The 13,608-nt window shown below is 45.4% G+C and overlaps 1 protein-coding gene across 8 annotated transcripts in view; it reads left to right on the top strand.

Moving 5' to 3' along the window:
* mef2cb (myocyte enhancer factor 2cb) overlaps window positions 1-13,608 on the top strand; it is a 139,889-nt gene that overhangs the window by 97,228 nt on the left and 29,053 nt on the right. The window lies entirely within an intron of this gene.

The raw sequence follows: 13,608 nt of genomic DNA on the forward strand, positions 1-13,608 counted from the left end.
TGGAAATACAAGAAAAGGCTTGAAAAGTCTTTCTGTAATTTATCTTTGTCACGCCTGCGACGTAGCGGAGTCATCCGGTAGTCCGGCGAGACGCACAGAGGCGGCTTGTGTGCGCGAGCACGCATCCATCCGAAACGTCTCCTCTGCACCGCCGCTATCCAGTATTTTTAGACCATCTTGTGTTGACGCATGAATCCAAGAGGGGAAAATATTTCCACTTTTCAGCCTTTTTGTTGCCACTGTCTCACAAAAAGCAATCTGTAAATCTCCTCAATATTACGGCGCTAATTCACCAATGTTTCAAGTCTTTTGGCATTTCTGAGAATCGGCGCTCCCCGTCTCGAACAAGAGGCTTCAACCTGCCAAAGTCCACACTGGTGTTCCTTTCCGCCGTCATCTGGGCCGTTCCCAGACTTGCTGGCTCGGCCCTCCAGAAAATGAAACTTTACAGTGGCTCGTGTACAGTAGCTCTGCGAAGCATTCAAAAGTGCAGCTCATGATGTCATTAATTTCATTCATACTTTATGGATGCGTCGTCCGGTGTCGAATGGTGAGAAAGGAGAAGAGATGCTATTGCGGAAGAAGATTTTCAGTGGAGGAGCATGTATAATGAATGAGGCAGGCACTTTGTTTGAAACTCCAGCCCCGCGCCTCACTTCAAGCTGTCCAGAGTGGAGGTGGGGTGGGGGGGGGGGAGGCTTCTCTTTGGAATGGCTTTGAGATGCTTTCACCTGGCTGGCGTTGCGCTTCTACTCGTTGGAAAAACAAATAGCCTCGTAGGAGAAGGCTCACAATGGAGAGGCTCGGGTGAGGGAGGAAAGAGGTGAGGCTTGTATAGCGCCCAGACGATAGAGGAGAATGCTGGCACCCGGCCCATACTTCCTAAATAGTGCACTCTACAGAAATAGCTCAGCCTTGATATTGACTTTTGTCTGCCGCTTGTGCGTGCGTGCGTGTGCGCTATAGAGTGACACTTCCATTGTTTCGTGAGATTTCTTTTTTTCCCCCCTTTGCTAGTTAACTTTTTGGCACAGTGTGCGCTGGTGTGAGTAAGCCAAAAGGGGCGTGACCGGGATGGTGTGGGATAAAAATGGCCCCTTGGCTTATTTTTGGCCCTCTGCTGGCCCGACTGTTAAAAATAGCCCAGCAAGTGTGGGAGATACCTGTCACTGCTCCCGGCCGGCTTGGCTCCCAGGGCCTCCTCGCCGGCCGCATCCATCCGCCCGCCGCCGGCCGGCTCGCTACAAAGGGCCCCCTCGGGAGCCGCGCAAACAGGATGAGGGTGTGAGAAAATCTGACAGGGGAAGAAAAAAAGAAAATTAGGGACACGGTTTACAAGGATGTTGCGGCAACACAGAAGCGCAGTGCATTTACAACTCAACTGCAGATGAATATTTTTCCATTTTTATTTCATAGTCCATAATGACGCTAGATTAAAATAATATGTGTTTAAAATAGACTCCTACTTTTGCGTAAAATTGAGGAAGTTGAGTGAATTTTTTTCTTTCACTGTTTGGTGCTGCTGTTTTGGTTAGCAACACACACATTGGATTAAGTACACTTAACATCAGTTTCTTTTTCCCCTCCATTTATTTATGTATTTATATTTGAGACATTTATTAGACCGGAGAGCACTGTCTGAAGTATGATACTTGGACTCGGCATGCGAGGTCACAGGGTGGTTTTCTCTCCTCCCTGCCATCTGCACGCCAAAGTGTTAATTTTGTTTCTGCATCTCAGGCATATGTCATGTGAGCAGTGTCAAGTGTGTTAACTTTCTCTCGTCGCCTCACGTTCGGAGTGATAAAACGACGAAATCACTTTTCCAAGTCAATGCGGGGGTTATTGTTTTGCTATTTGCCCTTTAAATGTGCCCCCGCCCCCTCCACCAAAATTGATGGCCAATAATCATATCAAAAGTTGGCCTGAGAAAGAGAAATATACAGACTGAGAGAGGTGAGAATCTGTGAAAATCATTATTGCCCTTGGTGGTTTTTTTCTGTTGTTTTTTTTTTTTTTTTTTGCACAGCCAGCCAGAGAGATCATTCTTTCTTTCCAATGCACCCCCCTCACATCCCCTATGTGTGTGAAGGGAATTGAGCTGCCTGTTATTAATGTGCTTTTGACAGCTTAATTTGATAAGCGGGCTACTTGTTAAAGAAGTCTCAGATTGTTCTCATAGAAAGAACACGCTTTTTTTTTTTTTTCTTCTTCTTCTCCCCTCCTTCTTCTCCCATGTTCTTCAAAACGCTGCCCGTCGATGACCCACTTCTGAGAGGTGGTCGAAAAACAAGGAAGAGCAGTGCAAAATCCACAGGGAGAAGAATGAGAAGAAGCCAAAGAGAGGCTAGCGAGTGCGCCAAACAAGAGTGAGAAGGGATAGATAGATAGTATGTGGGAAGTTAACACAAATGCTTTTTTTTTTTTTCTTTTCTCTCCTCGCTCTCTTTTTGCCGCCTCCTCACTTGCCTTCCTCAACCATCTTGGGCTCCTCTTCCCTAATCAAGGGAGAAATGCTTGAAACGATAACAGGGATTAGCTCTCGGCGCTCAGCGGCTCCTCTTGGTTAAGTACACATGTAATACGTTGTTTATTTGATATAATGCACAGTAGGAGCCACAGAAGCCAGCGCTCCCGCCACCGCCTCACACACACACAAGTACACGATTGAAATATTTTATATAATTGAGTGGAATTGCACGTTTTTCCACAATTCGATTTTCATGATCATGATCTAAATTCCATCCCAGTTTTCAATATCCACTCCAAAACAACACATTCCCCAGAATGAATGCGCTTTAATCCTCAGCGTTTTGTAAGTGCTTTTATTTGAAAAGGCTGACTTTTGAAAGGATGATTCGTCGATGTTGCCCAAACTTGTCAGAGTGTTGCCGAGCAGACCGGCTTGTTATTGTCGGAGTTGTGCATAAAAGCATTCCTTGATGTTTTGGAGAACTGTTGTTACACAATATGGAAAAATTGCTCCAATGTAGACTTTTTTTTTCTTAATTATCCAGATTATATTCATATATTTTGGGCTGTCTTTAACCGATTATTCCGATTTACATGATTTCCCGTGGCACGTGTCGCTTTGGTTTTTGTACGGTTGGGTTTTCGGCATATTTTTCGATGGGAGTGTGACAGGACGGAGAAGTTGAGCAACTGCGGGTGGGACGGCAGAGCAATGGGCACAACTTTCTTACCAACAACAGTAATGGCACATGCATCGTGACCGTGTGCAGGTATGTGCAAACACATGCGTTCACACACTCCACCATGCAAGTTCCCACACACAGCTGTGATGCAGGTCACTTGCAGTGAGAGAAAACAGTATGGAATCGGAGGGGCGCTTAAGTGTGCGTCATGGGTGGGTGGGTGGGGGTTGTCTAGCATTCTCAGGCCTTCTTTAGGTCAGAAGGCAAGGGGGATTTTTCAGGGAAGGAATTGAGTGATATGAGAAAAATAAATGAAGGGGAGGAGAAAGCGCAAGAGGGGGTTGTGTGTTGTGTGCCCACTCGTTTCTTGTTGTGGAAAAAAAAAAAAAAAAGCCTTGCGAAAGGGGACATGCTTCTGCTATCATTAGCCGGGGGCGGCGGTGGCCGAGCACTGGGAGGGGGCAAGCGAGGTTATGTGAACGATGCAGCTGTCTTCGTAGCGGAGGGATTTGAGTGCTCCTGACGATGATGTTGATGATGAAGATGATGGTAGCGGCGCTGGGGGAAGTCCAGGCCGCCAGGTCCCGTCGCTGAACCGGAAGATAAAAACCTTGTGAACCAAACAACTCTTCTCGGCCCGCCACTCTCGCTCTTTACTTCCCAAATAGGAAAAATAAATAAGTAACGACTGATGCTTGATGGCAAAGATAGGAGAGAGGAAAAAGGAAGCTGGCATGATTTATACATATAGTGTGTCCAGTTACTTTCTTACTCACCACCGTTTGTGCATTAAAGGTATGCATGGACTCCAACATTCACTACGAGCCTTGTGACATGTTCCTATAACGCTTGTTTTTTCTTGACACATTGAATATATTTGTAGTTTTGTCAGTGACGCAAATGATGTATTTCACTTATGGTGTCCCTCAAATGTTTAGCCTGAAAATCCACTTTTGGCCATCTAAGTCCCCAGACCTAAACCCCATTGAAAAGGCAATGTGTGTCATTTCAAAATCTTTGTATATATATTTTACCGATATATTTTAACTGCCTAAATAAAACATGTATCACCAAATGCCTTTTAAAAGAAATCATACTTTGAGATGACAGTGAGAGTGTTAACATTTCATTCCATTCCGTATCATTTAATTATTTTAATGATCAGTAATTGTCTTAATTGCCCGTGCGTGACAACTTCTTCCTCATTGCAGGGCATCGACGTCATACCTTTTATTGTGATGGAGCAAAATTTTGCATTCAATTCCGTCAATCATTTCAAAGTTTTGAACGCCTCCTTCCCGCACCTCTTTATTGTTTGAGTCAGATCACTCGTAGGAAAGAATGTGGCTGCAGAATGCAACCCAAACTGGCTCGTCAGCCTCGTGCGATCAGTCGCTGCCGAGGAGACGAAGCGCAGGCGAGACGACAGATAACAGGATGGCATCGGCGGGCGAGCGAGCGGGCGGGCGGGCGCTGCTTAATGCATTCAACCTGCCACCGCGCCGCGACAACAAGGCAAACTATCATATAAGATATTCCGACAACATCGACAATAACAGTGTCAGTTAAGATGGTAAAAACCGAACAAGGGCGGAATGGGATTTTTTTTTTTTCCACTCAACTTAGAATGTAACTCGCCTAAGAAACAATAAAAGAAGTCATGGCTGTGCACCTGCCGTTCCAATAGTGTCGTGCCAATGAGCATTTTGTACATTCCTGGAAGTTTTAGCATAACGGGTCAGACACAATGCTAAAAATAGAGCGTGGTCAAACAGCAGGACGTCGGGCGGCCGAGGGTCCGTACCATACACTGGCCTGCACTGTAGCCACACAGCCAGCCCGAGGCACTCTGCCAAAAGCTCGTAGCCTGGCGGCGGTAATTTGATATTTGTTTGTCTGCATTAGTTGATTCTCCAGCCGACCTTCCCCCTTCTGCTTATGGGGCTGAAGTAACGGTAAGCTTTATCCGATTACTAGCTCTGAGGTCTCTTTCAAACCTTCCCTTTGCCATCTTGATTCCATGCAGCTGTGCAGACTCTTTAATCATAAACTATCTTTTTTTTCTTTTTCTTTTTTCTTACCCCGCCGTCCCCTCCTCCCATCTCCTCATCCTCCCTCCTCCTTAACATATGTTAATTGGCTGCTTTCTGTGACAAATTACGAGCGCTCGCTTTGATGAGGTCGCCGTGTGATGGCGCAGGGAGTGGAGGACGCTGGTGCTGCCAGTCCCTCGCCAGTAACATCCCCCCCCCCCTTTCCCCTCTTAACCACTCCAAAGAGGAGCGGCTAATGAGAGGCTTGGGCTGGGCCTGGCTCGGTTTTGGCCTCGGTGGGGGCCACTCCCCTAAACAGAGGCTCATCTGTAGGTGCCGTCATGCCACCACACGCCCGCCACACACCAGACAACCTTTTCTACATGCATACACTGTACCCCCCCCCCCCCCCGCCCCCCCAGGGAACTGTAAAGCACAGTTCCAAGTGAAGAAAGCAAGTTATGTGCAGTCAAACCTCAAAATGCGGTGTCTTGGCATTTTAAATGATCAATTTCTGATTGAAACAAAAGAATATGAGTGGCATTAATTATGAATTCAGTTTGCTGCTTGTGTATCAAGTTTACGTGCGCGCGTGTGCGTGCGTGCGTGCGGTGGTGAGACAACGCCTGGAAACATAACACCAGCCTTGCTTAAGCAAACACTGCGGCAGTGTTTAATGATGTGCACAATGCTCACAATTATCAATCAAAAAGCCCCCCAAAAAAAGTCAAAACAACCATTTTTTTCTTGCAGTTTTTTTTTTTTTTTATTTGAATGCCCGACTGTACCAGCACTCAATCTCTTTCGCCTCTTGATACGTTACAATCTAGGTTACTCGGTTTGCGAGTAGAGCAAAGGGACCTGAGGAGGAAAAAAAAAAAAAACAGAAGGTCGTATTTTCAGTATGAAGGACATCCTTGCTCGAGCGTGCAAGCGTCTACTTCTGTGCAAATCACACCCACCCTGTGACTGTCACTTGTCACACCATGCAAAGTGACATCCTAGCAAGAATAAAAAAAATTTAAAAAAGTGAAAAATGATCACCATTCTATATTTCTGTCGGAGCCGCGTCGTCAAACATGAACAAGGGTTAAATTTTGCTATCCAAACTACATAATAAATAAATAAATAAATAAATAAATAAATAAATTTCGGTCAGCTAAAAATGTGCACAATTCAAAATTTTTGTTTGGTTATTGCAGAGGCCAAACTTGCTGATTAACAAAGTAAGGGGGGAAACTTCCCAGTAGACCTGCCATTGCCAATTTACTGACTTAGTTAGCACAAATACCCAAGAATGAAAATCCTACGATGCAAACTAGCCCACCGCCCAAAAGCAGCGGAGGCAAAAGAGGTGACGAAAGGAAGCCTCTGACGGAAAAAAGGGAAGTGCACCTCGTGTCTGCATGAAGGTTAGCAGTGTTAGCATTAGCCTGCGGGCCTTAATTGAGGCCAGGAGGGAGCATTTAATAATTGCTGTCAGAAGATCAAATTTAATTCTCCTCTCTTCACAGCTACCACTGCTGTAGGGGGGGGGGGGTGAAACAAATTGTCATCAGAGATTTCTAAATGAACAAAGCTTTTAATTAGGGTGATTAGAAGACTGTGGCAGCCAGGAGGAGTCAGGGCTGGGGGTGTGATGAAATCATCACCCTCATCGCCATGTCTGCTGATGATATGGTGCTGGGTTGAAGAGGGGAGGCGGGGGCCGGGGGGTTCACGGGCTCAGGTCTCCGGAACGTGTCTCACTTTTAGCGCTTATTGCCTTAACCCCCCCCACTGAAGACGACAAAGACATTGTCGGCAGAGAACATAATCGGGTGAATATGTCAGTGCTTTGTGTCGTGACATGACTCGCGGCTGTTCTTGGTGGGATTAGGCGATACGGGCGCGCTGGGGGGGGGGGGGGGGGGTCGTGATGTTGACTGCTTTAGCTATTTATTTATGAGATTGTTGTTGTTTTTCTGTAACACAATAGATAAGTCGGGTTAATGTAGGTCTCTTGATACTCAGCTTTTTGGAGCATTTGAGTCTTGGTTTGAGGAGGTGACTTAGAGCATGAGTAAGTGGCCCAACAATGACAGGAAGGTGGGAGTGAAAGAAAGAGAGGAAGAGGGAGAGAAACCGTGGTCATGTTGCCGGACCTCAACTTGCATCACAGTTGCAACACTCTTTCAAAAAAAAAAAAAAATCTGATTTTGTTTACTTTACAAATGACTTTTGGATGCCTTGAAAACACTTTCGAATTTTTGGGAGAAAAGTCTTTAAAAGCATATTTAGAATTAGCCCCATAAGCATGTGCGTGTTTTCTTTACATTGCCACCTATTGGCCTGGCATGCAAATTAGAATTTATTATTTTTTTGTGTGAACATTTCCACTTGAACTTTTGACAACACATAGATTACAAAACAAATTCTTATCTTTATCTTCAAGAAAGAAAACGCCTACATCAACATTAAATCGACATACGTTGACGGAATGTCATCGAAATAAAAAGGAATGACGAATAAATACACAACTCAATAAATGTAGCCCTGCGCCAATTTCTCTTCAGTCCCATCCTTGGGTAATTCGAACCCAAAATGCGTATCTTTTAATTCAAGTCAAGTTTATTTGTATAGCCCTAAATCACAAGCAATCTCAAAGGGCTTCACATAGACAATCAATTGACAATTATTCTCTAAGCATCCCCTGATCTGATCTGATAATTCCGTCTGCTTGAGCCAAAGCAGTTTTGATACCCCCCCCCCCTCCCTCATTTCCACGTGTGTGTCCTCTAGCTTGTCTGCCTTTGGCCCAGCAGCTGTGGCTTTTACAGCCCTTGGCCTGCTTTCAGAGAGGGAGCTGACGCATTGTGTCAAGTCACCGCGTCCTTGGGGAAGTCAGCAATAGGCTCTATGGAAAGATGGCTCTCACCTGTCTCTCTGACGGACGACTTACCTGTCTACACGGCGACTCTTGTCGACTACTGTTTGTTGCTGCTGAGTGAGATGTGCAGCTGCCCACCTGAAGGCTCGCATTTCCAAACTCTCCACGTATCACGAAAAAATGAATTCACTTATAAGGGCAAGCAATTCAAGAATGTCACACGGCAAGGAGGTTTGAATTGAAAGTCCACTGAGATAAGTTTGAATTGACCGGATTGAGTCATTCGCTGCCATTGACGCATCTAGACGTCAAAGATCAAATGCAAATTTGACGTCTATATGCGTCAATGACAGTGAATGAGTTCATGTGGATGGTGATTTTTTTTTAACTGGGGTTTGAAATTGTGTGGCCAGCCATATCAAATACTCTTTTCGGCCACACATGACGGTCAAGATTGTAGGTTTCCCCACCCAGAAGTTTGAATACTCATTTTTCCTGATAATTGTTAGGTCACAAGCTGTGATCTCACTCTTCATTCAAGTGACTCCAAATACGTCTGATCTTTTTTATCTTGTACTTCCTTGTAAGTGTTCTATTTATGGACCATAGGAAAAAAAAAAAAAACCAGAATTGCTTTGTTTGCGTCGAGATTCCATGGATGTGTTTTCACAATAGCCTGCAGTTGCTTCATGGAAATATTTTTAGCAAATTGCTTAAAATAAAGTTTATGGGGAAGTCAACATGTGCAGTAATAATCTGCATTCACACTGCTTCTGTAACTTATGTGAGGAAGCGTACATGTCTTTAGGTTTTGGTTTGAAGAGATTTAAGAAAGGAAACAACTTTGATTGTCTTGGGCTGCTGATGTCACATCCTTCCATGATCTTTCCTGTCTTTCTGGCCTCTAAGACCCTTTTTGGCTTTGACAGAGTGAGGCACAAGAAGGGAAACGTTGCTGGAAGAGTCTCATTAGGATGACAATCAATTCAATTTCAAGTTAACTTGAGTTGAACAACTTCTTGAGCCGGAGGTGTCGAGGAGAGTTCAGCACTCGAGAAGATACTTTTGATGGTGGTTTTTTTTTTTTTTTTTCTTCCAACCGTGATGTCAGTCCCAGTTAGGAGAGTAAGACTATGTAAATAAAAGTCATTTTCAATAGACAGTCATCTCACTTCTAAGGTACATGGAGATTGACAATTGGATGTGCATGAAACCCTTGCTGTCTTGCTAATGATCAGAATAGATCATGAGCTAATAGGAAGAGACAAGCAGGAATATATTCCAATATTTTACAAGGCGCATACACAAACATTCCAATTCAGGTTGGTTTAACTCAAACCTTCTCTGAGGAGAATGAACACATTATGAGATGATCCGCCGCTATCACGCTAATCCCCGGGTGTACATGTTGGTAATCTCTTTAGCCGCTAACATGCTAAATTAGCCCTAATATCTGCTGCAATTCAAAGCCACACGAGGCCCACCTACGCGTGGGCTACCACCCAGCTTTGGGTCACTCGGAGAAGATATAGACATTAGGGAAAACGGAGGAGGTAGAAGTAGTAGCGCTAGCCATTCGTCACCGTACCTATCTCGCCGTGACAGACGGCAAACGCTACGTCCCACATAGACGAGTCACCGCCGCTAATGACATTAGAGGCACAATGAGACCCGGCCGGCGCACATTTTTCCTTCTCTCTCTCTCTCCCATGCTGCATGGCGTGGCCGTTGACTCGCTGGATCCACTCATTTCTGCCGTCTCCATCAATCCTCGGAGGCGCCACGTGTGCCAAGTGCGCCGCTTATTCTACAACCAAATCCACATGTAAACTGGCAGACGAGAGATACAACAGACAAAAAGAGGAAAAGCCGTAAAAGAAAAATAAGAACGTTCGGCAGAACATTCCCATTCCTTTTGGAAAATGATATAAAAGCACCTTCCCCCCCTTCAAGGAAATGAGTTTATTTAAAAAGAGAGCATGTTTATTGAATGTACCTACCATCCACCTACAAAGGTTGACTTACCGTAGTGTAGTATGTTATTTCAAATCCTCATAACCACAGTTCCTCAGAGGGTAAGAGGTTACTGGTAATATATACAAATAGGTATTTATATTGAGATAGACTTAGGTATATATTTCAGGACACATACTATTAGCAAATGCATTGCAGATGTACGATATGATACGCATGAGTCCATACGCCCGAGGTGGGGATTCTTTGAAAAACATCACAAATCCTGTCATGATAAATCACCTTACCCAATTTGCTCCACACTGTATAGAACCTGGAGAGAATTTGGATTTGAGAATACCCAACTCAGCAGATTTTTGAAAACACGTTGCGTGATACAGAAGTGTCACTTTCGGTTTCAACATTTTCCCTCCGCGCGATTCTCTGAATGTAGAAATAAATCCGGTGGATGATTGCAATGCGTCTTTAGCTTCTCTTCTTTAGAGCAAGTTTTAACTTCATACTAGACCGACGACGGTGGAGCGACACGGCAACGCTATTGCATAAGCCCAGACTCGGTCCATCTTAACAGGCATCCCCCAGACTGTCTATTAGAATGTGTGTATTAGTTTTGAGCGACTAAACGCTTGGGAGAGAGGTGACCTAGAATCGAGCCTTGCGGTGCACACTGGAGTGTCGGTGTTCTCATCGTCCTCTCAGCTCCCACTTCGGAGACGGCGAGAGAAGGAGCGCTCATTAGATCTATGTGCTGAATTTCTCTCTCCCGTTCTCCCATCCTCCCCCAACCTTCATCTCTCTCGCTCTCTGGTTCGGTCTCTCTGTCCGTCTGCTTAACAGATGGGAGGGTCATGGCTACAGCGCTTCCCCTTCCCCCTGGAGAGGCCCGGCGCCTGTTCAAAAGATCCCTCGCTTTTGCCTCACTCTATTTCCTTCTCCTATGTACGTATCTCCACGTTTGTCTCTCCGTCGGCCAACCCCTTCTCGTGTCACCCGTCCGAGCCCCCGGCGCCGTGATATTAAACAAGCCAGAGGAGCAACTGTTGTCCTTCTGGCTTCCTACTTTTGACATGAGCGGCGGCCTCCTTCCAATGCATCTCAGATAGCTTCTGTGCCTTAAGGTCTATTTTTTGCGGCCTTTCCTCACCTCACTTGCCCTCAGCAGGTCAGAGGTCGCTTGTGAAAAATTCCTCTGGAGGATTACTGCCGCACGCCACGTGACCGCGCTCACTAAGCGGCGTTTGTTTCCACCGCAGTTCCCCTCCTTGGCTTCCAACGGGCCAAATTGGATTCAGCGAGTCACTTGGTAATCTGTTAACTGATCGCCACGAGGGGAGGCGGAGGAGGAGATGCCATTGGTGGGGCAATGTGCCTATGTATATCCAGAAGCGACCTGGCACTCGTGTGGGACGGGGGCAGGTGTGAGGAAAAGGAGGGAGGGGGGCTTGCGGTGATGTGTAGGAGGAGTAAAAGGTGGTGAAGATGCGAGGGGATGAAAGGAGGAGGAGGTGGTGATGGTTGGGATTGAAGGGGAGCGCTCACACGGTTGGTTTCTCCTCGGGGGAGTGGCGCATGGTTAGCACTGGAAGCCAAAAGTAGGGATTAAATGTTCAGGACACGGGCTTTGTCTTAATGTTACGTGAGGCCCAAGGTGTTGCCCCAGCGGGTGTTGACATTGAGAGGTTCAGCTCTGCTCACGAGTGCTTTGGGAGGATTGAGGAGGAGGTGGTAGAGGCCAGGAGGCAAGGATCAGTCAAGTAACCCCTGGCTTTTTGGAGCCCTGCCCGAGCTGGCGAGTGTTGACTACAAAGGCAGGGCAGGGGAGGGGAGGGAGGGAGGGGATGATGCTGTCAGCCCGTGATTGAGGTACGCTGCTGGCTTGATTGATACGCCCGTCTGGTTTTCTTGTGCCAAGCATCTTAGTTGGCTTGTAATCCCTGTTTGTCTGACAACATCCCTCTTTGTTTCCTTCTAGAGGGCATCGCTTTGTGTTTTGGTTTTCTCTGTCTTTAACGATGGGCGTGTTTGCACAAAAATGTTCTGGATCGCTTCCTTAGAACTGGCAGAGTTATTTTAGATCTTATTATTGTTTTCCCAACTGCCAAATATGCCTTGTATCTACATCCCGTTTTTCCCGTTTGAGGGTTGCAGACAATCACATGTCAAGTTTTTTTTGTTTTAAACTAATGTTGTTCACTGAACTCTACCTGCAAGACACTTCATCAAGTACACTGCATGTTTTTCCAACCAGGGATCCAAACTTTGGTTTGATAAAGAATTTTGAGATCCGAATGTATTTATTTTTTTAAATATTCAAAAAAAAACTGTCTTTTGCTATTTATACGTCAAATAGATATCCACTGTATGTTCTTGTACTTGTGACTTGCAGTTTTATATTTCTGGTGACCTGCTTATCTCCCATCAGTGAGCACACATCATAAACACTGGTATCTTTCTGCAAACTGCAGCGTTTTATGTTGCGTGTAAAGCCGTGTCGCCGGCGTGCGCGCGGGCCTCGCCGAATGTCCCTATTGCATACTTTCATTATCAATGTCCTACTAGTTGGAAAAAAAAAAGAGGTCAAGTGCGTAGCCGTGTGCTGTGTTCACCTCGGGGGTTTAAAGCATTCTTCTGCTTTCTCATGCATGTTACTCAATAAATACATGGAGTCGGGTTAGGGGAGGGGGGAGATGAGGAGAAAAGAGCTGGGTGGGGGTAAAGGAAGTGCAGTACAGTGTGTGTGCGCGTGCAAAGGAGAGAATGTGAGACAAACGTGGAAGAGAGCAAGGGTGCATGAGAGAAAAAGTGATAGAGAGAGAGACTGTCATGTCTTTTGGTGAAGCCGTGTCGTCTCACACATCAATGTCTGATGCTCGTGCTGCCAGGTGCCGGAAATCTGGTTCAGAAAGGAGAGAAGAAAGCGAAGATGGAGAAAAAAGGCCGGGTAGATGGAGGATTTTTATTTTTTTATTTTGATGTGATGGCGCTGACAGCTTCCCTGCATTGCACTGAGCTTAAATAATGGGATGCTCATTTGCATAACGAGGGACGTTATCACCTCTACTGTCAAAAGAAAACACAACAACAGTTCTTGTGCTCCTCCCTCAGATAGATTGGGTTGGCCTACTTAAGCACCTCCAGAGAGATGCGCTCAAGATCGGGCTTAGCCAAGCTCAAATAAAGAACACACACATGTACAGTCACGCAAAGTTTTTGGGGCGCGCGCAACATAAAGTCCAGCTCGGCGGCTTTTAACCAAGAACAAGTCCGCCATTTTGTTTGAATGCTGTTTCCCTAACATGATGAAGTATTTGTCTTATTTTGCCTTTTTTCTTGAGCCAGAAAGGGGAAAAGTAGAGTTCAGTTCTCCATCTGAATTCCACCGATAAGTGTATTGTTTCACTAAAATGTTTTTATGGGTTGCTAGCATAGCAGCTACTAGCATAGCAACCGCTCATTATCATTTGTTTTAAAAAATCCAAGTCAACAGATTTAAAAAAAAAAAAAAAAAAATGTGCCTCACCCAGAATAACCTTTAACATGTTTAGAAAACACATCAACTTCTTTCATGTGACAATTT

The sequence above is a fragment of the Syngnathus leptorhynchus genome, chromosome 4, assembly GCF_054491065.1.
Source record: "Syngnathus leptorhynchus isolate UIUO chromosome 4, UIUO_Slep, whole genome shotgun sequence".
NCBI lineage: Eukaryota > Metazoa > Chordata > Actinopteri > Syngnathiformes > Syngnathidae > Syngnathus > Syngnathus leptorhynchus.